At 75.6% G+C, this 24875-nt stretch overlaps 16 non-coding genes across 16 annotated transcripts; 10 read left to right on the top strand and 6 right to left on the bottom strand.

Annotated features, from left to right (window-relative positions):
- The first annotated feature begins 689 nt into the window (after positions 1-689).
- Positions 690-761, top strand: TRNAD-GUC (transfer RNA aspartic acid (anticodon GUC)). Its single transcript has one exon. It is a non-coding gene; the product is annotated as a tRNA-Asp (tRNA).
- A 749-nt stretch (positions 762-1510) lies between these two features.
- TRNAG-UCC (transfer RNA glycine (anticodon UCC)) lies at positions 1511-1582 on the top strand. Its single transcript has one exon. It is a non-coding gene; the product is annotated as a tRNA-Gly (tRNA).
- A 3340-nt stretch (positions 1583-4922) lies between these two features.
- TRNAG-GCC (transfer RNA glycine (anticodon GCC)) lies at positions 4923-4993 on the bottom strand. Its single transcript has one exon. It is a non-coding gene; the product is annotated as a tRNA-Gly (tRNA).
- A 1813-nt stretch (positions 4994-6806) lies between these two features.
- Positions 6807-6889, bottom strand: TRNAL-CAG (transfer RNA leucine (anticodon CAG)). The gene has a single exon. It is a non-coding gene; the product is annotated as a tRNA-Leu (tRNA).
- Positions 6890-7429: 540 nt separating this feature from the next.
- TRNAD-GUC (transfer RNA aspartic acid (anticodon GUC)) lies at positions 7430-7501 on the top strand. The gene has a single exon. It is a non-coding gene; the product is annotated as a tRNA-Asp (tRNA).
- Positions 7502-8247: 746 nt separating this feature from the next.
- TRNAG-UCC (transfer RNA glycine (anticodon UCC)) lies at positions 8248-8319 on the top strand. The gene has a single exon. It is a non-coding gene; the product is annotated as a tRNA-Gly (tRNA).
- Positions 8320-11672: 3353 nt separating this feature from the next.
- TRNAG-GCC (transfer RNA glycine (anticodon GCC)) lies at positions 11673-11743 on the bottom strand. Its single transcript has one exon. It is a non-coding gene; the product is annotated as a tRNA-Gly (tRNA).
- Positions 11744-13545: 1802 nt separating this feature from the next.
- TRNAL-CAG (transfer RNA leucine (anticodon CAG)) lies at positions 13546-13628 on the bottom strand. Its single transcript has one exon. It is a non-coding gene; the product is annotated as a tRNA-Leu (tRNA).
- Positions 13629-14166: 538 nt separating this feature from the next.
- On the top strand, positions 14167-14238 carry TRNAD-GUC (transfer RNA aspartic acid (anticodon GUC)). The gene has a single exon. It is a non-coding gene; the product is annotated as a tRNA-Asp (tRNA).
- A 747-nt stretch (positions 14239-14985) lies between these two features.
- Positions 14986-15057, top strand: TRNAG-UCC (transfer RNA glycine (anticodon UCC)). The gene has a single exon. It is a non-coding gene; the product is annotated as a tRNA-Gly (tRNA).
- Positions 15058-15356: 299 nt separating this feature from the next.
- Positions 15357-15428, top strand: TRNAE-CUC (transfer RNA glutamic acid (anticodon CUC)). The gene has a single exon. It is a non-coding gene; the product is annotated as a tRNA-Glu (tRNA).
- A 2980-nt stretch (positions 15429-18408) lies between these two features.
- TRNAG-GCC (transfer RNA glycine (anticodon GCC)) lies at positions 18409-18479 on the bottom strand. The gene has a single exon. It is a non-coding gene; the product is annotated as a tRNA-Gly (tRNA).
- Positions 18480-20281: 1802 nt separating this feature from the next.
- TRNAL-CAG (transfer RNA leucine (anticodon CAG)) lies at positions 20282-20364 on the bottom strand. Its single transcript has one exon. It is a non-coding gene; the product is annotated as a tRNA-Leu (tRNA).
- Positions 20365-20902: 538 nt separating this feature from the next.
- TRNAD-GUC (transfer RNA aspartic acid (anticodon GUC)) lies at positions 20903-20974 on the top strand. Its single transcript has one exon. It is a non-coding gene; the product is annotated as a tRNA-Asp (tRNA).
- A 750-nt stretch (positions 20975-21724) lies between these two features.
- On the top strand, positions 21725-21796 carry TRNAG-UCC (transfer RNA glycine (anticodon UCC)). The gene has a single exon. It is a non-coding gene; the product is annotated as a tRNA-Gly (tRNA).
- Positions 21797-22096: 300 nt separating this feature from the next.
- TRNAE-CUC (transfer RNA glutamic acid (anticodon CUC)) lies at positions 22097-22168 on the top strand. Its single transcript has one exon. It is a non-coding gene; the product is annotated as a tRNA-Glu (tRNA).
- The last annotated feature ends 2707 nt before the right edge of the window (positions 22169-24875 follow it).

The following is a 24875-nucleotide window of genomic DNA, read 5'->3' as shown; positions in this document are numbered from 1 at the left end:
GCCAAGGGCGGCGCTCGGGTGTGCGGGAGGCCCGGGTAGGCGGGCGTTGGTTGGGCGGGCCAAAGGTCGGCGTGTCAGGAGTGGGATTCGAACCCACGCCTCCAGGGAGACTGCGACCTGAACGCAGCGCCTTAGACGCTCGGCCCATCCTGACGGCGGGCCTGGGCGCGTGGCGCTCGCCTGGCTGGGAGCCGACGCGGCCGGCGGGGCCCTTGGCCGCCCGCGGCGCCTGGCGGGCGTCTTTGTGGGCGCGCCACGGACGGGACGCGCGCGCGGCCGACGGGGAGCAAGGCCAGCGGACTCGCCCGGCTCCACCGCCGCCGCCGCCCCGTCGCCCACCCCGGGCGCCGGCCGGGACCAAGGCCGCGGCCCGGCGCGCGCCCCCTTCTCCTCGCCGCCTCGCTGGCCCTCTCGAGAGGGCCTCTTCCTCGCGGCGCGATCTCCGCACGGGAGGCAAGAGGCGGCGCAGACTCGCATTTCCAGCCGCCGTCGCCGCCGCCGCCAGGGCCGGGCGCGCGGTCGGGGTCGGTGTGCGGGCCGCGGGCCGCTTTGCTGGATGACGCGGTCGTTTGGCTGTCGGGTCGGATGGGGCACACGTGCCGGGCACCGGTGGCGGGCAGGCCTCGAGGGCGGGGGTCGGCGTCGGCAGGCAGCCGGAGAGCGGTCGGGCGCCGGGGCGGCCGCCGCCGTCCTCGTTAGTATAGTGGTGAGTATCCCCGCCTGTCACGCGGGAGACCGGGGTTCGATTCCCCGACGGGGAGGCAAGACGTCCCTTTTTGGTGGCTGGCGCCGCTCTGCGTCCGGCCGCTTGCCCCGAGGGCCCTTCTTCGCCCTGCCGCGCCCCGCCCTCCAGCCCCCGAGGGCGCTTCTTCGCCCTGCCCCCGCCCTCCAGCCAGGCGCAGGCCGCCAACCCGTGCCCGGCCTGCCCACGGGGACCCCTCCCCGAGGCCCCCTCGCCGTCGGGCGGCGGTCGTTCGGCACGGCCGAGCCAAGGCTTCCTCTGCTCCCCGCAGCGCCCGACGAGCGGCCCGCCCCCAGCGGCTGGCGCACGGGGCTCCCTGCGACGCGACGCGACGCGCGACGCGCGCTGCACAGCTGCACAGCTGCCGGGACGGGCGGCGGGTGGGTCCTCTCTCGGTGCGCGCAGCTGCCTCGCCGAGCAGCCTGTGGAGAGGGGCTGGGGCGAGCCGGACGGTGGAGGGCGGGGCGCCCGGCCGGGGCTTTGGCGGGGCGGTCGGCGTGGGAATGGCGGTCGCTTGGTGGCGCGGCAGCGAGGGCGCCCCCCAGAGGCGGTCCGTCCCGGCGGACGAGGGCTGCCGCGTCGGGCGCGGCGCTGGCGCTGGCGCGGGGCGGCGGTTGGTGGCGCCGGTGGCAGCGCCGCGCTGCGGGCGGGCGGGGCGTCGGAGCAGGGCTGCGCCAGGCGGCGGCGGCGGCGGCGGCGGCGGCGGCGGCGGCCGGACTGCTGTGGCGCGAGCCCCGGCCGGCGTCTCGGGGCAGGCCGGGCTGTGCGGCGTTGGTGGTATAGTGGTGAGCATAGCTGCCTTCCAAGCAGTTGACCCGGGTTCGATTCCCGGCCAACGCAGCGGGCCGACCTTTTGCCGAGCTGCGGGGCCCTCCCGCCCCGGAGGCGGCGGCGGGCGGCGGGCGTGCGGCTGTTGCGTGTGTGTGTGTGTGCGTGTGTGTGTGTGCGTGTGTGCGCGCGCAGCGTTTTGAGGGCGCGGCGAGCAGGAAGCCGGCGAGGGCGCGTGCCTGGGCCGGGGCGGCGGGCGGCTGGCCTGCGCAAGGCAGGGGGCCCCGGCGGCGAGGGAGCGGCGAGCGGGCGGGCTGCGGGCCCCGGGTCCAGGAGGCGCAGGCGAGGCGCGAAGCCCGACGCTCCCTGGTGGTCTAGTGGTTAGGATTCGCGCTCTCACCGCCGCGGCCCGGGTTCGATTCCCAGTCAGGAAGCCTTTCTTCTTCCTCTCCGCCTGCCCGCCTGCCGGCCGCCCGACCTCCGCCTCCCCGGCGCGGCGCGGGCGGCCCGCGACCCCTCCCCCCACCACGCACACTTTTAGCCCGCGCCGGAGCTCGCTCGCTTCGCCCCTCGCCCCCTGGCCTCGGCCTCCCGACAAGGCCACCCGCCACGTCCAGCCCTGACCCTGCCACGCCCCCCTCCACCCCTGCCAACGGCAGACCTTTCGGCCCCCGCTCGCCCCCTGGGCGTCTCCCCTCCTCCTCCTCCTCCTCCTCCTCGGACGCTCGCCTCGCTTCCCCTCTTCCTCGGTGGCTGGGGCCGCCTCTCTCCCGCCGTGGCCGCGGGGCGCACAGCCCCGCCGCCGGCCCCCGCACGCCTTCGACTCTCCCGCAGCCTGGCTTCGGCCGCGACAGTTTCGCGGCCCCCAAGCCGCCCCTTGGTCCCTCCCGAGGTGGGGCCGCCGGTGGGGGCTGGGGCTGGGGGTGCGGGCGGGAGGGGGCAGGGGTCTCCCTGGACCGGTCGGCCACCTGCCGAGACCTGTGGTCCCTGGCCTCGCCCCTCGCGCCAGCCAAGGCGCCGGCAGCTTTTCCCGCCGCCGCCTGCCGGGTCCTGGGCCCGCTGCGTGTCCCGGGGGCCCGGCGATTGGGCGCCAGGGCGTCTGGGTCTCGCGCGGGCGTGGGAGCCGAGGGCCCGGCCGCGGCGCCGAGAGGCGGAGATGGGCCAGTGACCCTCGACCCGTCCGTCCGTCGGGCTAGCGAGACCAGCCCGCCGCGGAGGAGACAGAGCAGGGAGCTACAGGAGGCCGTTCCGGAAAACGCCACGGGCAAGCAGGTGGGAGGGGCTGGGGGCGGACGGGTGGCGGGGGTGGCCAGCGTTTTCTTCCAGTGGCCTCAGCGACGCTCCGCGTCCTATGGCCAAGTGGCCGGGGCGTTCCCCGGAACTCTTGCCTCCCCCACGCCCTCCCCCCACCGAGCTGGGACTTTGGACGGCGTTCCCCTTCCCGCCTCGGCGTCCACCCACGCCATCCCTCTCTCCAGCCCCGCATCCATCTTCTCCTGCGGCTGCTCCCCAAAGGAGATGGCAGCTCTCCGGCCCCTTGCCGCCACGACGGGCGCGCCGCCGTGAGCCAGCGGAGCTGAGTATCTGTCCAGGGACCGGTTCCGGCCGAGGCAGAGGGGAGGGCCGAGCCGATGAGCGGCAGGAAGCTGCCGCGGGCCCCACGCTGGACTTTGACGGAGCCGTTCTCCCCTGTGCCAAGGCGCCCCCGTGGGCATAGGGTGTGCGCCCCGTGAGCGCGGGAAGCTCCCCCACGGGCCCGGCCGGGGTGCTGGGCGTGCGCGTGCGGGGGCGGGAGACGGTGCGGGATGGAGGCGTCGGTCCCGGTGGGTGGCCCCCCACGCGGGTCAGGGCACAGGGCCAAGTGACCCCAGGAAGAGGGCACGGCGGTGAGCCGCGCGGTGGGTGGCGTGAGGAGGAGGTCCCGGGTGTGCGAGCGGAGCGCCGCGGGCCCGGAGGAGGTGCGGGGCTTGCGGGAACGGGCCGCTCAGGCAGGGGCTCCGGGCGGCCAGGCCCCTTGGCCGGCACGGGTGGCGGCGGGTGAGATCTAGGGTTGGGGTGGGGACGAGGGGCCTGAGCGGGGGAGGGGGGACAGGGCCGGGGGAAGCGAGTCCTCGGGGCGGGTCGTGCGAGAGAGGACCACAGGGTCCGCGGGGGTTGTTGGCGGATGGTGGGGCGGGGGGGGCCTGGAGGCCGTAAGGAGCGGCGGGGTGGCAAGCAGGGGCAGTGGGCTCCGGTGCGAGGAAGACGGAAGCCCCTGCGGTGGGAGAGGACGCCGGCGGGCGAGACTGGCTGTGCTGCGCTGCGAGGTGGTGAGGCTAAGGAGTAGGGTGAGAGGAGGGGTGGGGAGCGGGCAAGGGCGGGGAATGCCCCTGCCCCAGAGACAGAAACGACCTGTCCTGGGGACAGAGAGTCGCGTCTCGGGTGTGCGTTGGGGGTTGAGTTGAGAAGAGGCCAAGGGACCAACGGAACGGAGGATCCCCGGCCGGGAAGGATTTGGAAAGTGGGGGCGCGGGGAGGAGGGGGCCTGACAGGCGTCGGGGTGTTGGAGCAGTAGGGGGGTGGGGAGGGTGGAGGTGGAGGGGTTGGGGCTGGGGTGCGGCTTGGGGCTTGCAGGCTGGGGTGGCGGCGGCGGGCTTGGCAGTGTCCTCGGGGCGTCCTGGGGGCGGGGGGTGGCGGCGAGGATTCGTCGTGGTGCCGGTGCTGACGCGTGGTGGACTTGGTGCTGGCGCCGGGGGAAGGGGGGGAGGGGCGGGGTGGGTGGACTGGGTGGCAGTGGCGGCGCAGGTGGTTTCGGTGGTGGAGGGCCCGGCGAGCGTTGGCAACCGATGGCGGCCGAGCGGGATCAGGTGAACACACGGCGGGCGTGCATGGTGACAGATCTCGCGGAACTCTTTGGAAAGACTCGAGGGCGCGCCATCAGGACACGGGGACCCTCCGGGAGAAGGCGGTGGGTCACCCGTAGGAGCGGCACGTTCCTTCCTGCCGGCAGTGCCAACGCCGCGTAACTTGCCGGCCGGGGTCAGAGCGAGCCAGAGAGCGGGGAAAGGTGGCGGAGCGTGAGGAGGTGGGGCGTGCATGGGCCCGCGTGTGCTGCGGGAGAGTGTCCCTCGAAGGGAAACGCGTGACTCGAGCGGGGTCACGGGAAGGAAAAGAAGAGGGACAAGGAAGGAAGGTGCGCGGGCACGAGAGTGGCTGGGCCGTGAATGTGTCAGGGCACGGGGTTTGGGGGGCGGGCGTTTGGTTCCCGGGGTGCGTGTTTGGGGGCGGAGGGGGGGGGGACTTTTGTCTCCAGGGCGAGAGCGAGGGCCCGGGGCGGGCGGAAGGTGTTGGTGTGTGGGGGCGGCCTCGAGCGCAGGAGAGAGGCAGCCTAAGCTGGACGTCGGGGCCGCGGGACCAAAAGGGGACGGGGTGCTGCATGGGCCGGGAATCGAACCCGGGCCTCCCGCGTGGCAGGCGAGAATTCTACCACTGAACCACCCATGCACCGGTGGCCGGCGCCACCAGGCGCCGCCCCAGCGGCGCTCGCCACCAGCCGCCCGACACTGGTCACGGCCCTGCGGGGCCATCTCCTCCATCCGAGCCAGTCGGCGGACGGGGCAGCTGGAAGAGAGGCTGCGGGGCCCTGGAGGGCGCTCGGGGGCGGGCGCGGTAGGAGGGGGGTGCGGAGCAGGGAGACCCGGAGGCGCGGTGGCACCTGTGCGCCGAGGCGCGGAGGAGCCGCGACAGAGCGGGGCGGCCTCGGCCCATCCCGCGCCTTGTGTCCGGCCCAGGGCCGCGCGACCCTGCCGGCGTCGCCGGAGGAAGCCAGGAGCCGCGCCCAGCCTGGCCCGCGCTCGAGTGCCAACGAGGGGCGGCGATCTGTGGCGGGCGACGTTCCCTTCGACGACCCACGGGCCCGTGCCCAAGTCCCCTGGGCGGCGGGCTTCCCCGCGGGTGCGCTGGGCGCGTGGCCGTGCGCGGGCGCCAACGGCGCGGCCTGCCGGACGAGAGCAGGGCAGGGGCAGGGCAGGGCAGGGCAGGGCAGGGCAGGGCAGGGCTGGGCAGGGCTGGGCAGGGCTGGGCTGGGCGGGAGGGCCGTGGCGTGGGGGCGGCCGTGGGAGCCGCAGGCTGGGGAGCGCCGCCTCGGCCGCCCGCCGCTGAGCGGCGCTCAGGCCAAGAGACCCGAGGGGCCTGAGCCTGGCGCCTGCGCTCTGGCCGACGGCTCGCCCGCAAGGGTCCGGCTCCGGGGTGCGTTGGTGGCGAGGGCAGGAGCGCGGTCTTGGATGGCGGGCCGCGCTTTGGCAGAGTGGCTGCCGGCCGGCGGGCCGCCCGCGGAGGAGGCGCGCCGTCGTGTCGTCGTGGGTTTGGGCCCCCGAGGCGCCTTCGCGCGTGCAGACGGGGCTTGGCCCCGGCCGTGGGCCCGACGTGGCGTGTGGGCGACGGGGATCCAGGGCTTCGGCTCGCTGCTCCCCGGAGCCAGCTTGCCGGGTTGGGCCCGCGTGCCAGGCAGGCCCCGTGCAGGGAGGGCGCTGTGGTGGGCTGGCGAGCAGAAGGCCGGGCTGCGTGGGGCCCGGGAGGCAGGCATGTGTGGCCCGGGCGAGGCCCCGAGGTGAAAAGTCGTGGTGGGCACCACAGGCCACCGAGATGGGGACGGCGACCTGAGCAGGGTGTGGAGAGGATGGGCGGGGCCGGGCGGTCCGGGGGCTGTGGGAAAGGACAGCGTGTTGGACGGGTGGTGCCGCCCGTTGCGCAGGCGTGGCGCTCCAAGAGCGAGGCGCTGTGCGCCAGGCAGAAGTCGGAGGGTGACCCGTGGAGGGCTTTGCTCACGGCAGGGTCGGGTGGGGTGGGGGGGGGGTGGGGGTGGGGGGGGGGGAGTGGGAGTGGGAGTGGGAGCGCGAGTGGGAGGGAGGGCTACACAACCCCCCTAATGGGGGGGCTCGTGTGCGGAGGGGGAAGGGGAGAGCAGGCGAGGAACGATGGGGCGCGAAGTCCTGAAGCCCCCGCGTGTGGGGTCCGGTGGGAAGGGTGTGTGAGTGAGTGGGCGGGGGCGCGCGCGCGCTGTGTCGGGAAGGCCGGTTGCCAGTGGGTTCGAGGCGCTGGGGCAGCCTCCTGGGCTGAGTGCGCCAGGCCCGCGCAGCGGCGGGCGTGAGAAGCGGGTGGGGTGGAGAGGCGTGCGTGTAGGGGCCTGGAGTTTGGCGCGGCGGCCACAGGCCGGAGCGCCAGCCCGGGCCGGCCAGGAAGGCGGCCAAGGGCGGCGCTCGGGTGTGCGGGAGGCCCGGGTAGGCGGGCGTTGGTTGGGCGGGCCAAAAGGTCGGCGTGTCAGGAGTGGGATTCGAACCCACGCCTCCAGGGGAGACTGCGACCTGAACGCAGCGCCTTAGACCGCTCGGCCATCCTGACGGCGGGCCTGGGCGCGTGGCCGCTCGCCTGGCTGGGAGCCGACGCGGCCGGCGGGGCCCTTGGCCGCCCGCGGCGCCTGGCGGGCGTCTTTGTGGGCGCGCCACGGACGGGACGCGCGCGCCGGCCGACGGGGAGCAAGGCCAGCGGACTCGCCCGGCTCCACCGCCGCCGCCGCCCCCGTCGCCCCACCCCGGGCGCCGGCCGGGACAAGGCCGCGGCCCGGCGCGCGCCCCCCCTTCTCCTCGCCGCCTCGCTGGCCCTCTCGAGAGGGCCTCTTCCTCGCGGCGCGATCTCCGCACGGGAGGCAAGAGGCGGCGCAGACTCGGCATTTCCAGCCGCCGTCGCCGCCGCCGCCAGGGCGGGCGCGCGGTCGGGGTCGTGTGCGGGCCGCGGGCCGCTTTGCTGGATGACGCGGTCGTTTGGCTGTCGGGTCGGATGGGGCACACGTGCCGGGCACCGGTGGCGGGCAGGGCCTCGAGGGCGGGGGTCGGCGTCGGCAGGCAGCCGGAGAGCGGTCGGGCGCCGGGGCGGCCGCCGCCGTCCTCGTTAGTATAGTGGTGAGTATCCCCGCCTGTCACGCGGGAGACCGGGGTTCGATTCCCCGACGGGGAGGCAAGACGTCCCTTTTTGGTGGCTGGCGCCGCTCTGCGTCCGGCCGCTTGCCCCCGAGGGCCCTTCTTCGCCCTGCCGCGCCCCGCCCTCCAGCCCCCGAGGGCGCTTCTTCGCCCTGCCCCGCCCTCCAGCCAGGCGCAGGCCGCCAACCCGTGCCCGGCCTGCCCACGGGGACCCCTCCCCGAGGCCCCCTCGCCGTCGGGCGGCGGTCGTTCGGCACGGCCGAGCCAAGGCTTCCTCTGCTCCCCGCAGCGCCCGACGAGCGGCCCCGCCCCCAGCGGCTGGCGCACGGGGCTCCCTGCGACGCGACGCGACGCGCGACGCGCGCTGCACAGCTGCACAGCTGCCGGGACGGGCGGCGGGTGGGTCCTCTCTCGGTGCGCGCAGCTGCCTCGCCGAGCAGCCTGTGGAGAGGGGCTGGGGCGAGCCGGACGGTGGAGGGCGGGCGCCCGGCCGGGGCTTTGGCGGGGCGGTCGGCGTGGGAATGGCGGTCGCTTGGTGGCGCGGCAGCGAGGGCGCCCCCCAGAGGCGGTCCGTCCCGGCGGACGAGGGCTGCCGCGTCGGGCGCGGCGCTGGCGCTGGCGCGGGGCGGCGGTTGGTGGCGCCGGTGGCAGCGCCGCGCTGCGGGCGGGCGGGGCGTCGAGCAGGGCTGCGCCAGGCGGCGGCGGCGGCGGCGGCGGCGGCGGCGGCCGGACTGCTGTGGCGCGAGCCCCGGGCCGGCGTCTCGGGGCAGGCCGGGCTGTGCGGCGTTGGTGGTATAGTGGTGAGCATAGCTGCCTTCCAAGCAGTTGACCCGGGTTCGATTCCCGGCCAACGCAGCGGGCCGACCTTTTGCCGAGCTGCGGGGCCCTCCCGCCCCGGAGGCGGGCGGCGGGCGGCGGGCGTGCGGCTGTGCGTGTGTGTGTGTGTGTGTGTGTGTGTGTGTGTGTGTGCGTGTGTGCGCGCGCAGCGTTTTGAGGGCGCGGCGAGCAGGAAGCCGGCGAGGGCGCGTGCCTGGGCCGGGGCGGCGGGCGGCTGGCCTGCGCAAGGCAGGGGGCCCCGGCGGCGAGGGGAGCGGCGAGCGGGCGGGCTGCGGGCCCCGGGTCCAGGAGGCGCAGGCGAGGCGCGAAGCCCGACGCTCCCTGGTGGTCTAGTGGTTAGGATTCGGCGCTCTCACCGCCGCGGCCCGGGTTCGATTCCCGTCAGGGAAGCCTTTCTTCTTCCTCTCCGCCCGCCGCCTGCCGGCCGCCCGACCTCCGCCTCCCCGGCGCGGCGCGGGCGGCCGCGACCCCTCCCCCCACCACGCACACTTTTAGCCCGCGCCGGAGCTCGCTCGCTTCGCCCCCTCGCCCCCTGGCCTCGGCCTCCCGACAAGGCCACCCGCCACGTCCAGCCCTGACCTGCCACGCCCCCTCCACCCCTGCCAACGGCAGACCTTTCGGCCCCCGCTCGCCCCCTGGGCGTCTCCCCTCCTCCTCCTCCTCCTCCTCCTCGGACGCTCGCCTCGCTTCCCCTCTTCCTCGGTGGCTGGGGCCGCCTCTCTCCCGCCGTGGCCGCGGGCGCACAGCCCCGCCGCCGGCCCCCGCACGCGCTTCGACTCTCCCGCAGCCTGGCTTCGGCCGCGACAGTTTCGCGGCCCCCAAGCCGCCCCTTGGTCCCCTCCCGAGGTGGGGCCGCCGGTGGGGGCTGGGGCTGGGGGTGCGGGCGGGAGGGGGCAGGGGTCTCCTGGACCGGTCGGGCCACCTGCCGAGACCTGTGGTCCCTGGCCTCGCCCCTCGCGCCAGCCAAGGCGCCGGCAGCTTTCCCGCCGCCGCCTGCCGGGTCCTGGGCCCGCTGCGTGTCCCGGGGGCCCGGCGATTGGGCGCCAGGGGCGTCTGGGTCTCGCGCGGGCGTGGGAGCCGAGGGCCCGGCCGCGGCGCCCGAGAGGCGGAGATGGGCCAGTGACCCTCGACCCGTCCGTACCGTCGGGCTAGCGAGACCAGCCCGCCGCGGAGGAGACAGAGCAGGGAGCTACAGGAGGCCGTTCCGGAAAACGCCACGGGCAAGCAGGTGGGGAGGGGCCTGGGGGCGGACGGGTGGCGGGGGTGGCCAGCGTTTTCTTCCAGTGGCCTCAGCGACGCCTCCGCGTCCTATGGCCAAGTGGCCGGGGCGTTCCCCGGAACTCTTGCCTCCCCCACGCCCCTCCCCCCACCGAGCTGGGACTTTGGACGGCGTTCCCCTTCCCGCCTCGGCGTCCGACCCACGCCATCCCTCTCTCCAGCCCCGCATCCATCTTCTCCTGCGGCTGCTCCCCAAAGGAGATGGCAGCTCTCCGGCCCCTTGCCGCCACGACGGGCGCGCCGCCGTGAGCCAGCGGAGCTGAGTATCTGTCCAGGGACCGGTTCCGGCCGAGGCAGAGGGGAGGGCCGAGCCGATGAGCGGCAGGAAGCTGCCGCGGGCCCCACGCTGGACTTTGACGGAGCCGTTCTCCCCTGTGCCAAGGCGCCCCCGGTGGGCATAGGGGTGCGCCCCGTGAGCGCGGGAAGCTCCCCCACGGGCCCGGCCGGGGTGCTGGGCGTGCGCGTGCGGGGGCGGGAGACGGTGCGGGATGGAGGCGTCGGTCCCGGTGGGTGGCCCCCCACGCGGGTCAGGGCACAGGGCCAAGTGACCCCAGGAAGAGGGCACGGCAGTGAGCCGCGCGGTGGGTGGCGTGAGGAGGAGTCCCGGGTGTGCGAGCGGAGCGCCGCGGGCCCGGAGGAGGTGCGGGGCTTGCGGGAACGGGCCGCTCAGGCAGGGGCTCCGGGCGGCCAGGCCCCTTGGCCGGCACGGGTGGCGGCGGGTGAGATCTAGGGTTGGGGTGGGGACGAGGGGCCTGAGCGGGGGAGGGGGGACAGGGCCGGGGGGAAGCGAGTCCTCGGGGCGGGTCGTGCGAGAGAGGACCACAGGGTCCGCGGGGTTGTTGGCGGATGGTGGGGCGGGGGGGCCTGGAGGCCGTAAGGAGCGGCGGGTGGCAAGCAGGGGCAGTGGGCTCCGGTGCGAGGAAGACGGAAGCCCCTGCGGTGGGAGAGGACGCCGGCGGGCGAGACTGGCTGTGCTGCGCTGCGAGGTGGTGAGGCTAAGGAGTAGGGTGAGAGGAGGGGTGGGGAGCGGGCAAGGGCGGGGAATGCCCCTGCCCCAGAGACAGAAACGACCTGTCCTGGGGACAGAGAGTCGCGTCTCGGGTGTGCGTTGGGGGTTGAGTTGAGAAGAGGCCAAAGGGACCAACGGAACGGAGGATCCCCGGCCGGGAAGGATTTGGAAAGTGGGGGCGCGGGGAGGAGGGGCCTGACAGGCGTCGGGGTGTTGGAGCAGTAGGGGGGTGGGGAGGGTGGAGGTGGAGGGGTTGGGGCTGGGGTGCGGCTTGGGGCTTGCAGGCTGGGGTGGCGGCGGCGGGCTTGGCAGTGTCCTCGGGGCGTCCTGGGGGCGGGGGTGGCGGCGAGGATTCGTCGTGGTGCCGGTGCTGACGCGTGGTGGACTTGGTGCTGGCGCCGGGGGAAGGGGGGGAGGGGCGGGGTGGGTGGACTGGGTGGCAGTGGCGGCGCAGGTGGTTTCGGTGGTGGAGGGCCCGGCGAGCGTTGGCAACCGATGGCGGGCCGAGCGGGATCAGGTGAACACACGGCGGGCGTGCATGGTGACGATCTCGCGGAACTCTTTGGAAAGACTCGAGGGCGCGCCATCAGGACACGGGGACCCTCCGGGAGAAGGCGGTGGGTCACCCGTAGGAGCGGCACGTTCCTTCCTGCCGGCAGTGCCAACGCCGCGTAACTTGCCGGCCGGGGTCAGAGCGAGCCAGAGAGCGGGGAAAGGTGGCGGAGCGTGAGGAGGTGGGGCGTGCATGGGCCCGCGTGTGCTGCGGGAGAGTGTCCCTCGAAGGGAAACGCGTGACTCGAGCGGGGTCACGGGAAGGAAAAGAAGAGGGACAAGGAAGGAAGGTGCGCGGGCACGAGAGTGGCTGGGCCGTGAATGTGTCAGGGCACGGGGGTTTGGGGGGCGGGCGTTTGGTTCCCGGGGTGCGTGTTTGGGGGCGGAGGGGGGGGGGGACTTTTGTCTCCAGGGCGAGAGCGAGGGCCCGGGGCGGGCGGAAGGTGTTGGTGTGTGGGGGCGGCCTCGAGCGCAGGAGAGAGGCAGCCTAAGCTGGACGTCGGGGCCGCGGGACCAAAAGGGGACGGGGTGCTGCATGGGCCGGGAATCGAACCCGGGCCTCCCGCGTGGCAGGCGAGAATTCTACCACTGAACCACCCATGCACCGGTGGCCGGCGCCACCAGGCGCCGCCCCAGCGGCGCTCGCCACCAGCCGCCCGACACTGGTCACGGCCCTGCGGGGCCATCTCCTCCATCCGAGCCAGTCGGCGGACGGGGCAGCTGGAAGAGAGGCTGCGGGGCCCTGGAGGGCGCTCGGGGGCGGGCGCGGTAGGAGGGGGGTGCGGAGCAGGGAGACCCGGAGGCGCGGTGGCACCTGTGCGCCGAGGCGCGGAGGAGCCGCGACAGAGCGGGGCGGCCTCGGCCCATCCCGCGCCTTGTGTCCGGCCCAGGGCCGCCGCGACCCTGCCGGCGTCGCCGGAGGAAGCCAGGAGCCGCGCCCAGCCTGGCCCGCGCTCGAGTGCCAACGAGGGGCGGCGATCTGTGGCGGGCGACGTTCCCTTCGACGACCCACGGGCCCGTGCCCAAGTCCCCTGGGCGGCGGGCTTCCCCGCGGGTGCGCTGGGCGCGTGGCCGTGCGCGGGCGCCAACGGCGCGGCCTGCCGGACGAGAGCAGGGCAGGGCAGGGCAGGGCAGGGCAGGGCAGGGCAGGGCAGGGCTGGGCAGGGCTGGGCAGGGCTGGGCTGGGCGGGAGGGCCGTGGCGTGGGGGCGGCCGTGGGAGCCGCAGGCTGGGGAGCGCCGCCTCGGCCGCCCGCCGCTGAGCGGCGCTCAGGCCAAGAGACCCGAGGGGCCTGAGCCTGGCGCCTGCGCTCTGGCCGACGGCTCGCCCGCAAGGGTCCGGCTCCGGGGTGCGTTGGTGGCGAGGCAGGAGCGCGGTCTTGGATGGCGGGCGCGCTTTGGCAGAGTGGCTGCCGGCCGGCGGGCCGCCCGCGGAGGAGGCGCGCCGTCGTGTCGTCGTGGGTTTGGGCCCCCGAGGCGCCTTCGCGCGTGCAGACGGGGCTTGGCCCCGGCCGTGGGCCCGACGTGGCGTGTGGGCGACGGGGATCCAGGGCTTCGGCTCGCTGCTCCCCGGAGCCAGCTTGCCGGGTTGGGCCCGCGTGCCAGGCAGGCCCCGTGCAGGGAGGGCGCTGTGGTGGGCTGGCGAGCAGAAGGCCGGGCTGCGTGGGGCCCGGGAGGCAGGCATGTGTGGCCCGGGCGAGGCCCCGAGGTGAAAAGTCGTGGTGGGCACCACAGGCCACCGAGATGGGGACGGCGACCTGAGCAGGGTGTGGAGAGGATGGGCGGGCCGGGCGGCCGGGGGCTGTGGGAAAGGACAGCGTGTTGGACGGTGTGCCGCCCGTTGCGCAGGCGTGGCGCTCCAAGAGCGAGGCGCTGTGCGCCAGGCAGAAGTCGGAGGGTGACCCGTGGAGGGCTTTGCTCACGCAGGGTCGGGTGGGGTGGGGTGGGGTGGGGTGGGGGAGGGGGAGTGGGAGTGGGAGTGGGAGCGCGAGTGGGAGGGAGGGCTACACAACCCCCCTAATGGGGGGGCTCGTGTGCGGAGGGGGAAGGGGAGAGCAGGCGAGGAACGATGGGGCGCGAAGTCCTGAAGCCCCCGCGTGTGGGGTCCGGTGGGAAGGGTGTGTGAGTGAGTGGGCGGGGGCGCGCGCGCTGTGTCGGGAAGGCCGGTTGCCAGTGGGTTCGAGGCGCTGGGGCAGCCTCCTGGGCTGAGTGCGCCAGGCCCGCGCAGCGGCGGGCGTGAGAAGCGGGTGGGGTGGAGAGGCGTGCGTGTAGGGGCCTGGAGTTTGGCGCGGCGGCCACAGGCCGGAGCGCCAGCCCGGGCCGGCCAGGAAGGCGGCCAAGGGCGGCGCTCGGGTGTGCGGGAGGCCCGGGTAGGCGGGCGTTGGTTGGGCGGGCCAAAAGGTCGGCGTGTCAGGAGTGGGATTCGAACCCACGCCTCCAGGGGAGACTGCGACCTGAACGCAGCGCCTTAGACCGCTCGGCCATCCTGACGGCGGGCCTGGGCGCGTGGCCGCTCGCCTGGCTGGGAGCCGACGCGGCCGGCGGGGCCCTTGGCCGCCCGCGGCGCCTGGCGGGCGTCTTTGTGGGCGCGCCACGGACGGGACGCGCGCGCCGGCCGACGGGGAGCAAGGCCAGCGGACTCGCCCGGCTCCACCGCCGCCGCCGCCCCGTCGCCCACCCCGGGCGCCGGCCGGGACAAGGCCGCGGCCCGGCGCGCGCCCCCCTTCTCCTCGCCGCCTCGCTGGCCCTCTCGAGAGGGCCTCTTCCTCGCGGCGCGATCTCCGCACGGGAGGCAAGAGGCGGCGCAGACTCGGCATTTCCAGCCGCCGTCGCCGCCGCCGCCAGGGCCGGGCGCGCGGTCGGGGTCGTGTGCGGGCCGCGGGCCGCTTTGCTGGATGACGCGGTCGTTTGGCTGTCGGGTCGGATGGGGCACACGTGCCGGGCACCGGTGGCGGGCAGGGCCTCGAGGGCGGGGGTCGGCGTCGGCAGGCAGCCGGAGAGCGGTCGGGCGCCGGGGCGGCCGCCGCCGTCCTCGTTAGTATAGTGGTGAGTATCCCCGCCTGTCACGCGGGAGACCGGGGTTCGATTCCCCGACGGGGAGGCAAGACGTCCCTTTTTGGTGGCTGGCGCCGCTCTGCGTCCGGCCCGCTTGCCCCCGAGGGCCCTTCTTCGCCCTGCCGCGCCCCGCCCTCCAGCCCCCGAGGGCGCTTCTTCGCCCTGCCCCGCCCTCCAGCCAGGCGCAGGCCGCCAACCCGTGCCCGGCCTGCCCACGGGGACCCCTCCCCGAGGCCCCCTCGCCGTCGGGCGGCGGTCGTTCGGCACGGCCGAGCCAAGGCTTCCTCTGCTCCCCGCAGCGCCCGACGAGCGGCCCGCCCCCAGCGGCTGGCGCACGGGGCTCCCTGCGACGCGACGCGACGCGCGACGCGCGCTGCACAGCTGCACAGCTGCCGGGACGGGCGGCGGGTGGGTCCTCTCTCGGTGCGCGCAGCTGCCTCGCCGAGCAGCCTGTGGAGAGGGGCTGGGGCGAGCCGGACGGTGGAGGGCGGGCGCCCGGCCGGGGCTTTGGCGGGGCGGTCGGCGTGGGAATGGCGGTCGCTTGGTGGCGCGGCAGCGAGGGCGCCCCCAGAGGCGGTCCGTCCCGGCGGACGAGGGCTGCCGCGTCGGGCGCGGCGCTGGCGCTGGCGCGGGGCGGCGGTTGGTGGCGCCGGTGGCAGCGCCGCGCTGCGGGCGGGCGGGGCGTCGGAGCAGGGCTGCGCCAGGCGGCGGCGGCGGCGGGCGGCGGCGGCGGCAGCCGGACTGCTGTGGCGCGAGCCCCGGGCCGGCGTCTCGGGGCAGGCCGGGCTGTGCGGCGTTGGTGGTATAGTGGTGAGCATAGCTGCCTTCCAAGCAGTTGACCCGGGTTCGATTCCCGGCCAACGCAGCGGGCCGACCTTTTGCCGAGCTGCGGGGCCCTCCCGCCCCGGAGGCGGGCGGCGGGCGGCGGGCGTGCGGCTGTGCGTGTGTGTGTGTGTGTGTGTGTGTGTGTGTGTGTGTGCGTGTGTGCGCGCGCAGCGTTTTGAGGGCGCGGCGAGCAGGAAGCCGGCGAGGGCGCGTGCCTGGGCCGGGGCGGCGGGCGGCTGGCCTGCGCAAGGCAGGGGGCCCCGGCGGCGAGGGAGCGGCGAGCGGGCGGGCTGCGGGCCCCGGGTCCAGGAGGCGCAGGCGAGGCGCGAAGCCCGACGCTCCCTGGTGGTCTAGTGGTTAGGATTCGGCGCTCTCACCGCCGCGGCCCGGGTTCGATTCCCGGTCAGGGAAGCCTTTCTTCTTCCTCTCCGCCCGCCCGCCTGCCGGCCGCCCGACCTCCGCCTCCCCGGCGCGGCGCGGGCGGCCGCGACCCCTCCCCCCACCACGCACACTTTTAGCCCGCGCCGGAGCTCGCTCGCTTCGCCCCTCGCCCCCTGGCCTCGGCCTCCCGACAAGGCCACCCGCCACGTCCAGCCCTGACCCTGCCACGCCCCCTCCACCCCTGCCAACGGCAGACCTTTCGGCCCCCGCTCGCCCCCTGGGCGTCTCCCCTCCTCCTCCTCCTCCTCCTCCTCGGACGCTCGCCTCGCTTCCCCTCTTCCTCGGTGGCTGGGGCCGCCTCTCTCCCGCCGTGGCCGCGGGCGCACAGCCCCGCCGCCGGCCCCCGCACGCGCTTCGACTCTCCCGCAGCCTGGCTTCGGCCGCGACAGTTTCGCGGCCCCCAAGCCGCCCCTTGGTCCCTCCCGAGGTGGGGCCGCCGGTGGGGGCTGGGGCTGGGGGTGCGGGCGGGAGGGGGCAGGGGTCTCCCTGGACCGGTCGGGCCACCTGCCGAGACCTGTGGTCCCTGGCCTCGCCCCTCGCGCCAGCCAAGGCGCCGGCAGCTTTCCCGCCGCCGCCTGCCGGGTCCTGGGCCCGCTGCGTGTCCCGGGGGCCCGGCGATTGGGCGCCAGGGGCGTCTGGGTCTCGCGCGGGCGTGGGAGCCGAGGGCCCGGCCGCGGCGCCCGAGAGGCGGAGATGGGCCAGTGACCCTCGACCCGTCCGTCCGTCGGGCTAGCGAGACCAGCCCGCCGCGGAGGAGACAGAGCAGGGAGCTACAGGAGGCCGTTCCGGAAAACGCCACGGGCAAGCAGGTGGGGAGGGGCTGGGGGCGGACGGGTGGCGGGGGTGGCCAGCGTTTTCTTCCAGTGGCCTCAGCGACGCTCCGCGTCCTATGGCCAAGTGGCCGGGGCGTTCCCCGGAACTCTTGCCTCCCCCACGCCCCTCCCCCCACCGAGCTGGGACTTTGGACGGCGTTCCCCTTCCCGCCTCGGCGTCCACCCACGCCATCCCTCTCTCCAGCCCCGCATCCATCTTCTCCTGCGGCTGCTCCCCAAAGGAGATGGCAGCTCTCCGGCCCCTTGCCGCCACGACGGGCGCGCCGCCGTGAGCCAGCGGAGCTGAGTATCTGTCCAGGGACCGGTTCCGGCCGAGGCAGAGGGGAGGGCCGAGCCGATGAGCGGCAGGAAGCTGCCGCGGGCCCCACGCTGGACTTTGACGGAGCCGTTCTCCCCTGTGCCAAGGCGCCCCCGGTGGGCATAGGGGTGCGCCCCGTGAGCGCGGGAAGCTCCCCCACGGGCCCGGCCGGGGTGCTGGGCGTGCGCGTGCGGGGGCGGGAGACGGTGCGGGATGGAGGCGTCGGTCCCGGTGGGTGGCCCCCCACGCGGGTCAGGGCACAGGGCCAAGTGACCCCAGGAAGAGGGCACGGCGGTGAGCCGCGCGGTGGGTGGCGTGAGGAGGAGTCCCGGGTGTGCGAGCGGAGCGCCGCGGGCCCGGAGGAGGTGCGGGGCTTGCGGGAACGGGCCGCTCAGGCAGGGGCTCCGGGCGGCCAGGCCCCTTGGCCGGCACGGGTGGCGGCGGGTGAGATCTAGGGTTGGGGTGGGGACGAGGGGCCTGAGCGGGGGAGGGGGGACAGGGCCGGGGGAAGCGAGTCCTCGGGGCGGGTCGTGCGAGAGAGGACCACAGGGTCCGCGGGGTTGTTGGCGGATGGTGGGGCGGGGGGGCCTGGAGGCCGTAAGGAGCGGCGGGTGGCAAGCAGGGGCAGTGGGCTCCGGTGCGAGGAAGACGGAAGCCCCTGCGGTGGGAGAGGACGCCGGCGGGCGAGACTGGCTGTGCTGCGCTGCGAGGTGGTGAGGCTAAGGAGTAGGGTGAGAGGAGGGGTGGGGAGCGGGCAAGGGCGGGGAATGCCCCTGCCCCAGAGACAGAAACGACCTGTCCTGGGGACAGAGAGTCGCGTCTCGGGTGTGCGTTGGGGGTTGAGTTGAGAAGAGGCCAAAGGGACCAACGGAACGGAGGATCCCCGGCCGGGCAGGATTTGGAAAGTGGGGGCGCGGGGAGGAGGGGCCTGACAGGCGTCGGGGGTGTTGGTGCAGTGGGGGGGTGGGGCGGGTGGAGGGGGAGGGGTTGGGGCTGGGGTGCGGCTTGGGGCTTGCAGGCTGGGGGTGGCGGCGGCGGGCTTGGCAGTGTCCTCGGGGCGTCCTGGGGGCGGGGGGTGGCGGCGAGGATTCGTCGTGGTGCCGGTGCTGACGCGTGGTGGACTTGGTGCTGGCGCCGGGGGATGGGGGGGAGGGGCGGGGTGGGTGGACTGGGTGGCAGTGGCGGCGCAGGTGGTTTCGGTGGTGGAGGGCCCGGCGAGCGTTGGCAACCGATGGCGGCCGAGCGGGATCAGGTGAACACACGGCGGGCGTGCATGGTGACGATCTCGCGGAACTCTTTGGAAAGACTCGAGGGCGCGCCATCAGGACACGGGGACCCTCCGGGAGAAGGCGGTGGGTCACCCGTAGGAGCGGCACGTTCCTTCCTGCCGGCAGTGCCAACGCCGCGTAACTTGCCGGCCGGGGTCAGAGCGAGCCAGAGAGCGGGGAAAGGTGGCGGAGCGTGAGGAGGTGGGGCGTGCATGGGCCCGCGTGTGCTGCGGGGAGAGTGTCCCTCGAAGGGAAACGCGTGACTCGAGCGGGGTCACGGGAAGGAAAAGAAGAGGGACAAGGAAGGAAGGTGCGCGGGCACGAGAGTGGCTGGGCCGTGAATGTGTCAGGGCACGGGGGTTTGGGGGGCGGGCGTTTGGTTCCCGGGGTGCGTGTTTGGGGGCGGAGGGGGGGGGGACTTTTGTCTCCAGGGCGAGAGCGAGGGCCCGGGGCGGGCGGAAGGTGTTGGTGTGTGGGGGCGGCCTCGAGCGCAGGAGAGAGGCAGCCTAAGCTGGACGTCGGGGCCGCGGGACCAAAAGGGGACGGGGTGCTGCATGGGCCGGGAATCGAACCCGGGCCTCCCGCGTGGCAGGCGAGAATTCTACCACTGAACCACCCATGCACCGGTGGCCGGCGCCACCAGGCGCCGCCCCAGCGGCGCTCGCCACCAGCCGCCCGACACTGGTCACGGCCCTGCGGGGCCATCTCCTCCATCCGAGCCAGTCGGCGGACGGGGCAGCTGGAAGAGAGGCTGCGGGGCCCTGGAGGGCGCTCGGGGGCGGGCGCGGTAGGAGGGGGGTGCGGAGCAGGGAGACCCGGAGGCGCGGTGGCACCTGTGCGCCGAGGCGCGGAGGAGCCGCGACAGAGCGGGGCGGCCTCGGCCCATCCCGCGCCTTGTGTCCGGCCCAGGGCCGCCGCGACCCTGCCGGCGTCGCCGGAGGAAGCCAGGAGCCGCGCCCAGCCTGGCCCGCGCTCGAGTGCCAACGAGGGGCGGCGATCTGTGGCGGGCGACGTTCCCTTCGACGACCCACGGGCCCGTGCCCAAGTCCCCTGGGCGGCGGGCTTCCCCGCGGGTGCGCTGGGCGCGTGGCCGTGCGCGGCGCCAACGGCGCGGCCTGCCGGACGAGAGCAGGGCAGGGCAGGGCAGGGCAGGGCAGGGCAGGGCTGGGCAGGGCTGGGCAGGGCTGGGCTGGGCGGGAGGGCCGTGGCGTGGGGGCGGCCGTGGGAGCCGCAGGCTGGGGAGCGCCGCCTCGGCCGCCCGCCGCTGAGTGGCGCTCAGGCCAAGAGACCCGAGGGGCCTGAGCCTGGCGCCTGCGCTCTGGCCGACGGCTCGCCCGCAAGGGTCCGGCTCCGGGGTGCGTTGGTGGCGAGGCAGGAGCGCGGTCTTGGATGGCGGGCGCGCTTTGGCAGAGTGGCTGCCGGCCGGCGGGCCGCCCGCGGAGGAGGCGCGCCGTCGTGTCGTCGTGGGTTTGGGCCCCCGAGGCGCCTTCGCGCGTGCAGACGGGGCTTGGCCCCGGCCGTGGGCCCGACGTGGCGTGTGGGCGACGGGGATCCAGGGCTTCGGCTCGCTGCTCCCCGGAGCCAGCTTGCCGGGTTGGGCCCGCGTGCCAGGCAGGCCCCGTGCAGGGAGGGCGCTGTGGTGGGCTGGCGAGCAGAAGGCCGGGCTGCGTGGGGCCCGGGAGGCAGGCATGTGTGGCCCGGGCGAGGCCCCGAGGTGAAAAGTCGTGGTGGGCACCACAGGCCACCGAGATGGGGACGGCGACCTGAGCAGGGTGTGGAGAGGATGGGCGGGCCGGGCGGCCGGGGGCTGTGGGAAAGGACAGCGTGTTGGACGGTGTGCCGCCCGTTGCGCAGGCGTGGCGCTCCAAGAGCGAGGCGCTGTGCGCCAGGCAGAAGTCGGAGGGTGACCCGTGGAGGGCTTTGCTCACGCAGGGTCGGGTGGGGTGGGGTGGGGTGGGGTGGGGTGGGGTGGGGGAGGGGGAGTGGGAGTGGGAGTGGGAGCGCGAGTGGGAGGGAGGGCTACACAACCCCCCTAATGGGGGGGCTCGTGTGCGGAGGGGGAAGGGGGAGAGCAGGCGAGGAACGATGGGGCGCGAAGTCCTGAAGCCCCCGCGTGTGGGGTCCGGTGGGAAGGGTGTGTGAGTGAGTGGGCGGGGGCGCGCGCGCTGTGTCGGGAAGGCCGGTTGCCAGTGGGTTCGAGGCGCTGGGGCAGCCTCCTGGGCTGAGTGCGCCAGGCCCGCGCAGCGGCGGGCGTGAGAAGCGGGTGGGGTGGAGAGGCGTGCGTGTAGGGGCCTGGAGTTTGGCGCGGCGGCCACAGGCCGGAGCGCCAGCCCGGGCCGGCCAGGAAGGCGGCCAAGGGCGGCGCTCGGGTGTGCGGGAGGCCCGGGTAGGCGGGCGTTGGTTGGGCGGGCCAAAAGGTCGGCGTGTCAGGAGTGGGATTCGAACCCACGCCTCCAGGGGAGACTGCGACCTGAACGCAGCGCCTTAGACCGCTCGGCCATCCTGACGGCGGGCCTGGGCGCGTGGCCGCTCGCCTGGCTGGGAGCCGACGCGGCCGGCGGGGCCCTTGGCCGCCCGCGGCGCCTGGCGGGCGTCTTTGTGGGCGCGCCACGGACGGGACGCGCGCGCCGGCCGACGGGGAGCAAGGCCAGCGGACTCGCCCGGCTCCACCGCCGCCGCCGCCCCGTCGCCCACCCCGGGCGCCGGCCGGGACAAGGCCGCGGCCCGGCGCGCGCCCCCCTTCTCCTCGCCGCCTCGCTGGCCCTCTCGAGAGGGCCTCTTCCTCGCGGCGCGATCTCCGCACGGGAGGCAAGAGGCGGCGCAGACTCGGCATTTCCAGCCGCCGTCGCCGCCGCCGCCAGGGCCGGGCGCGCGGTCGGGGTCGTGTGCGGGCCGCGGGCCGCTTTGCTGGATGACGCGGTCGTTTGGCTGTCGGGTCGGATGGGGCACACGTGCCGGGCACCGGTGGCGGGCAGGGCCTCGAGGGCGGGGGTCGGCGTCGGCAGGCAGCCGGAGAGCGGTCGGGCGCCGGGGCGGCCGCCGCCGTCCTCGTTAGTATAGTGGTGAGTATCCCCGCCTGTCACGCGGGAGACCGGGGTTCGATTCCCCGACGGGGAGGCAAGACGTCCCTTTTTGGTGGCTGGCGCCGCTCTGCGTCCGGCCGCTTGCCCCCGAGGGCCCTTCTTCGCCCTGCCGCGCCCCGCCCTCCAGCCCCCGAGGGCGCTTCTTCGCCCTGCCCCGCCCTCCAGCCAGGCGCAGGCCGCCAACCCGTGCCCGGCCTGCCCACGGGGACCCCTCCCCGAGGCCCCCTCGCCGTCGGGCGGCGGTCGTTCGGCACGGCCGAGCCAAGGCTTCCTCTGCTCCCCGCAGCGCCCGACGAGCGGCCCGCCCCCAGCGGCTGGCGCACGGGGCTCCCTGCGACGCGACGCGACGCGCGACGCGCGCTGCACAGCTGCACAGCTGCCGGGACGGGCGGCGGGTGGGTCCTCTCTCGGTGCGCGCAGCTGCCTCGCCGAGCAGCCTGTGGAGAGGGGCTGGGGCGAGCCGGACGGTGGAGGGCGGGCGCCCGGCCGGGGCTTTGGCGGGGCGGTCGGCGTGGGAATGGCGGTCGCTTGGTGGCGCGGCAGCGAGGGCGCCCCCCAGAGGCGGTCCGTCCCGGCGGACGAGGGCTGCCGCGTCGGGCGCGGCGCTGGCGCTGGCGCGGGGCGGCGGTTGGTGGCGCCGGTGGCAGCGCCGCGCTGCGGGCGGGCGGGGCGTCGGAGCAGGGCTGCGCCAGGCGGCGGCGGCGGGCGGCGGCGGCGGCGGCGGCGGCCGGACTGCTGTGGCGCGAGCCCCGGGCCGGCGTCTCGGGGCAGGCCGGGCTGTGCGGCGTTGGTGGTATAGTGGTGAGCATAGCTGCCTTCCAAGCAGTTGACCCGGGTTCGATTCCCGGCCAACGCAGCGGGCCGACCTTTTGCCGAGCTGCGGGGCCCCTCCCGCCCCGGAGGCGGGCGGCGGGCGGCGGGCGTGCGGCTGTGCGTGTGTGTGTGTGTGTGTGTGTGTGTGCGTGTGTGTGCGTGTGTGCGCGCGCAGCGTTTTGAGGGCGCGGCGAGCAGGAAGCCGGCGAGGGCGCGTGCCTGGGCCGGGGCGGCGGGCGGCTGGCCTGCGCAAGGCAGGGGGCCCCGGCGGCGAGGGAGCGGCGAGCGGGCGGGCTGCGGGCCCCGGGTCCAGGAGGCGCAGGCGAGGCGCGAAGCCCGACGCTCCCTGGTGGTCTAGTGGTTAGGATTCGGCGCTCTCACCGCCGCGGCCCGGGTTCGATTCCCGGTCAGGGAAGCCTTTCTTCTTCCTCTCCGCCCGCCCGCCTGCCGGCCGCCCGACCTCCGCCTCCCCGGCGCGGCGCGGGCGGCCGCGACCCCTCCCCCCACCACGCACACTTTTAGCCCGCGCCGGAGCTCGCTCGCTTCGCCCCTCGCCCCCTGGCCTCGGCCTCCCGACAAGGCCACCCGCCACGTCCAGCCCTGACCCTGCCACGCCCCCTCCACCCCTGCCAACGGCAGACCTTTCGGCCCCCGCTCGCCCCCTGGGCGTCTCCCCTCCTCCTCCTCCTCCTCCTCCTCGGACGCTCGCCTCGCTTCCCCTCTTCCTCGGTGGCTGGGGCCGCCTCTCTCCCGCCGTGGCCGCGGGCGCACAGCCCCGCCGCCGGCCCCCGCACGCGCTTCGACTCTCCCGCAGCCTGGCTTCGGCCGCGACAGTTTCGCGGCCCCCAAGCCGCCCCTTGGTCCCTCCCGAGGTGGGGCCGCCGGTGGGGGCTGGGGCTGGGGGTGCGGGCGGGAGGGGGCAGGGGTCTCCCTGGACCGGTCGGGCCACCTGCCGAGACCTGTGGTCCCTGGCCTCGCCCCTCGCGCCAGCCAAGGCGCCGGCAGCTTTCCCGCCGCCGCCTGCCGGGTCCTGGGCCCGCTGCGTGTCCCGGGGGCCCGCGATTGGGCGCCAGGGGCGTCTGGGTCTCGCGCGGGCGTGGGAGCCGAGGGCCCGGCCGCGGCGCCCGAGAGGCGGAGATGGGCCAGTGACCCTCGACCCGTCCGTCCGTCGGGCTAGCGAGACCAGCCCGCCGCGGAGGAGACAGAGCAGGGAGCTACAGGAGGCCGTTCCGGAAAACGCCACGGGCAAGCAGGTGGGGAGGGGCTGGGGGCGGACGGGTGGCGGGGGTGGCCAGCGTTTTCTTCCAGTGGCCTCAGCGACGCTCCGCGTCCTATGGCCAAGTGGCCGGGGCGTTCCCCGGAACTCTTGCCTCCCCCACGCCCCTCCCCCCACCGAGCTGGGACTTTGGACGGCGTTCCCCTTCCCGCCTCGGCGTCCACCCACGCCATCCCTCTCTCCAGCCCCGCATCCATCTTCTCCTGCGGCTGCTCCCCAAAGGAGATGGCAGCTCTCCGGCCCCTTGCCGCCACGACGGGCGCGCCGCCGTGAGCCAGCGGAGCTGAGTATCTGTCCAGGGACCGGTTCCGGCCGAGGCAGAGGGGAGGGCCGAGCCGATGAGCGGCAGGAAGCTGCCGCGGGCCCCACGCTGGACTTTGACGGAGCCGTTCTCCCCTGTGCCAAGGCGCCCCCGGTGGGCATAGGGGTGCGCCCCGTGAGCGCGGGAAGCTCCCCCACGGGCCCGGCCGGGGTGCTGGGCGTGCGCGTGCGGGGGCGGGAGACGGTGCGGGATGGAGGCGTCGGTCCCGGTGGGTGGCCCCCCACGCGGGTCAGGGCACAGGGCCAAGTGACCCCAGGAAGAGGGCACGGCGGTGAGCCGCGCGGTGGGTGGCGTGAGGAGGAGTCCCGGGTGTGCGAGCGGAGCGCCGCGGGCCCGGAGGAGGTGCGGGGCTTGCGGGAACGGGCCGCTCAGGCAGGGGCTCCGGGCGGCCAGGCCCCTTGGCCGGCACGGGTGGCGGCGGGTGAGATCTAGGGTTGGGGTGGGGACGAGGGGCCTGAGCGGGGGAGGGGGGACAGGGCCGGGGGAAGCGAGTCCTCGGGGCGGGTCGTGCGAGAGAGGACCACAGGGTCCGCGGGGTTGTTGGCGGATGGTGGGGCGGGGGGGCCTGGAGGCCGTAAGGAGCGGCGGGTGGCAAGCAGGGGCAGTGGGCTCCGGTGCGAGGAAGACGGAAGCCCCTGCGGTGGGAGAGGACGCCGGCGGGCGAGACTGGCTGTGCTGCGCTGCGAGGTGGTGAGGCTAAGGAGTAGGGTGAGAGGAGGGGTGGGGAGCGGGCAAGGGCGGGGAATGCCCCTGCCCCAGAGACAGAAACGACCTGTCCTGGGGACAGAGAGTCGCGTCTCGGGTGTGCGTTGGGGGTTGAGTTGAGAAGAGGCCAAAGGGACCAACGGAACGGAGGATCCCCGGCCGGGAAGGATTTGGAAAGTGGGGGGCGCGGGGAGGAGGGGCCTGACAGGCGTCGGGGTGTTGGAGCAGTAGGGGGGGGGGGGGGGGTGGGGGTGGGGGGGTTGGGGCTGGGGTGCGGCTTGGGGCTTGCAGGCTGGGGTGGCGGCGGCGGGCTTGGCAGTGTCCTCGGGGCGTCCTGGGGGCGGGGGTGGCGGCGAGGATTCGTCGTGGTGCCGGTGCTGACGCGTGGTGGACTTGGTGCTGGCGCCGGGGGAAGGGGGGGAGGGGCGGGGTGGGTGGACTGGGTGGCAGTGGCGGCGCAGGTGGTTTCGGTGGTGGAGGGCCCGGCGAGCGTTGGCAACCGATGGCGGCCGAGCGGGATCAGGTGAACACACGGCGGGCGTGCATGGTGACGATCTCGCGGAACTCTTTGGAAAGACTCGAGGGCGCGCCATCAGGACACGGGGACCCTCCGGGAGAAGGCGGTGGGTCACCCGTAGGAGCGGCACGTTCCTTCCTGCCGGCAGTGCCAACGCCGCGTAACTTGCCGGCCCGGGGTCAGAGCGAGCCAGAGAGCGGGGAAAGGTGGCGGAGCGTGAGGAGGTGGGGCGTGCATGGGCCCGCGTGTGCTGCGGGAGAGTGTCCCTCGAAGGGAAACGCGTGACTCGAGCGGGGTCACGG

This window comes from Equus asinus, unplaced genomic scaffold (genome assembly GCF_041296235.1).
Source record: "Equus asinus isolate D_3611 breed Donkey unplaced genomic scaffold, EquAss-T2T_v2 contig_78, whole genome shotgun sequence".
Taxonomy (NCBI): Eukaryota; Metazoa; Chordata; class Mammalia; order Perissodactyla; family Equidae; genus Equus; species Equus asinus.
The sequence above is the reverse complement of the archived record's forward strand: the minus strand, read 5'-3'. Positions and strand labels throughout refer to the sequence as shown.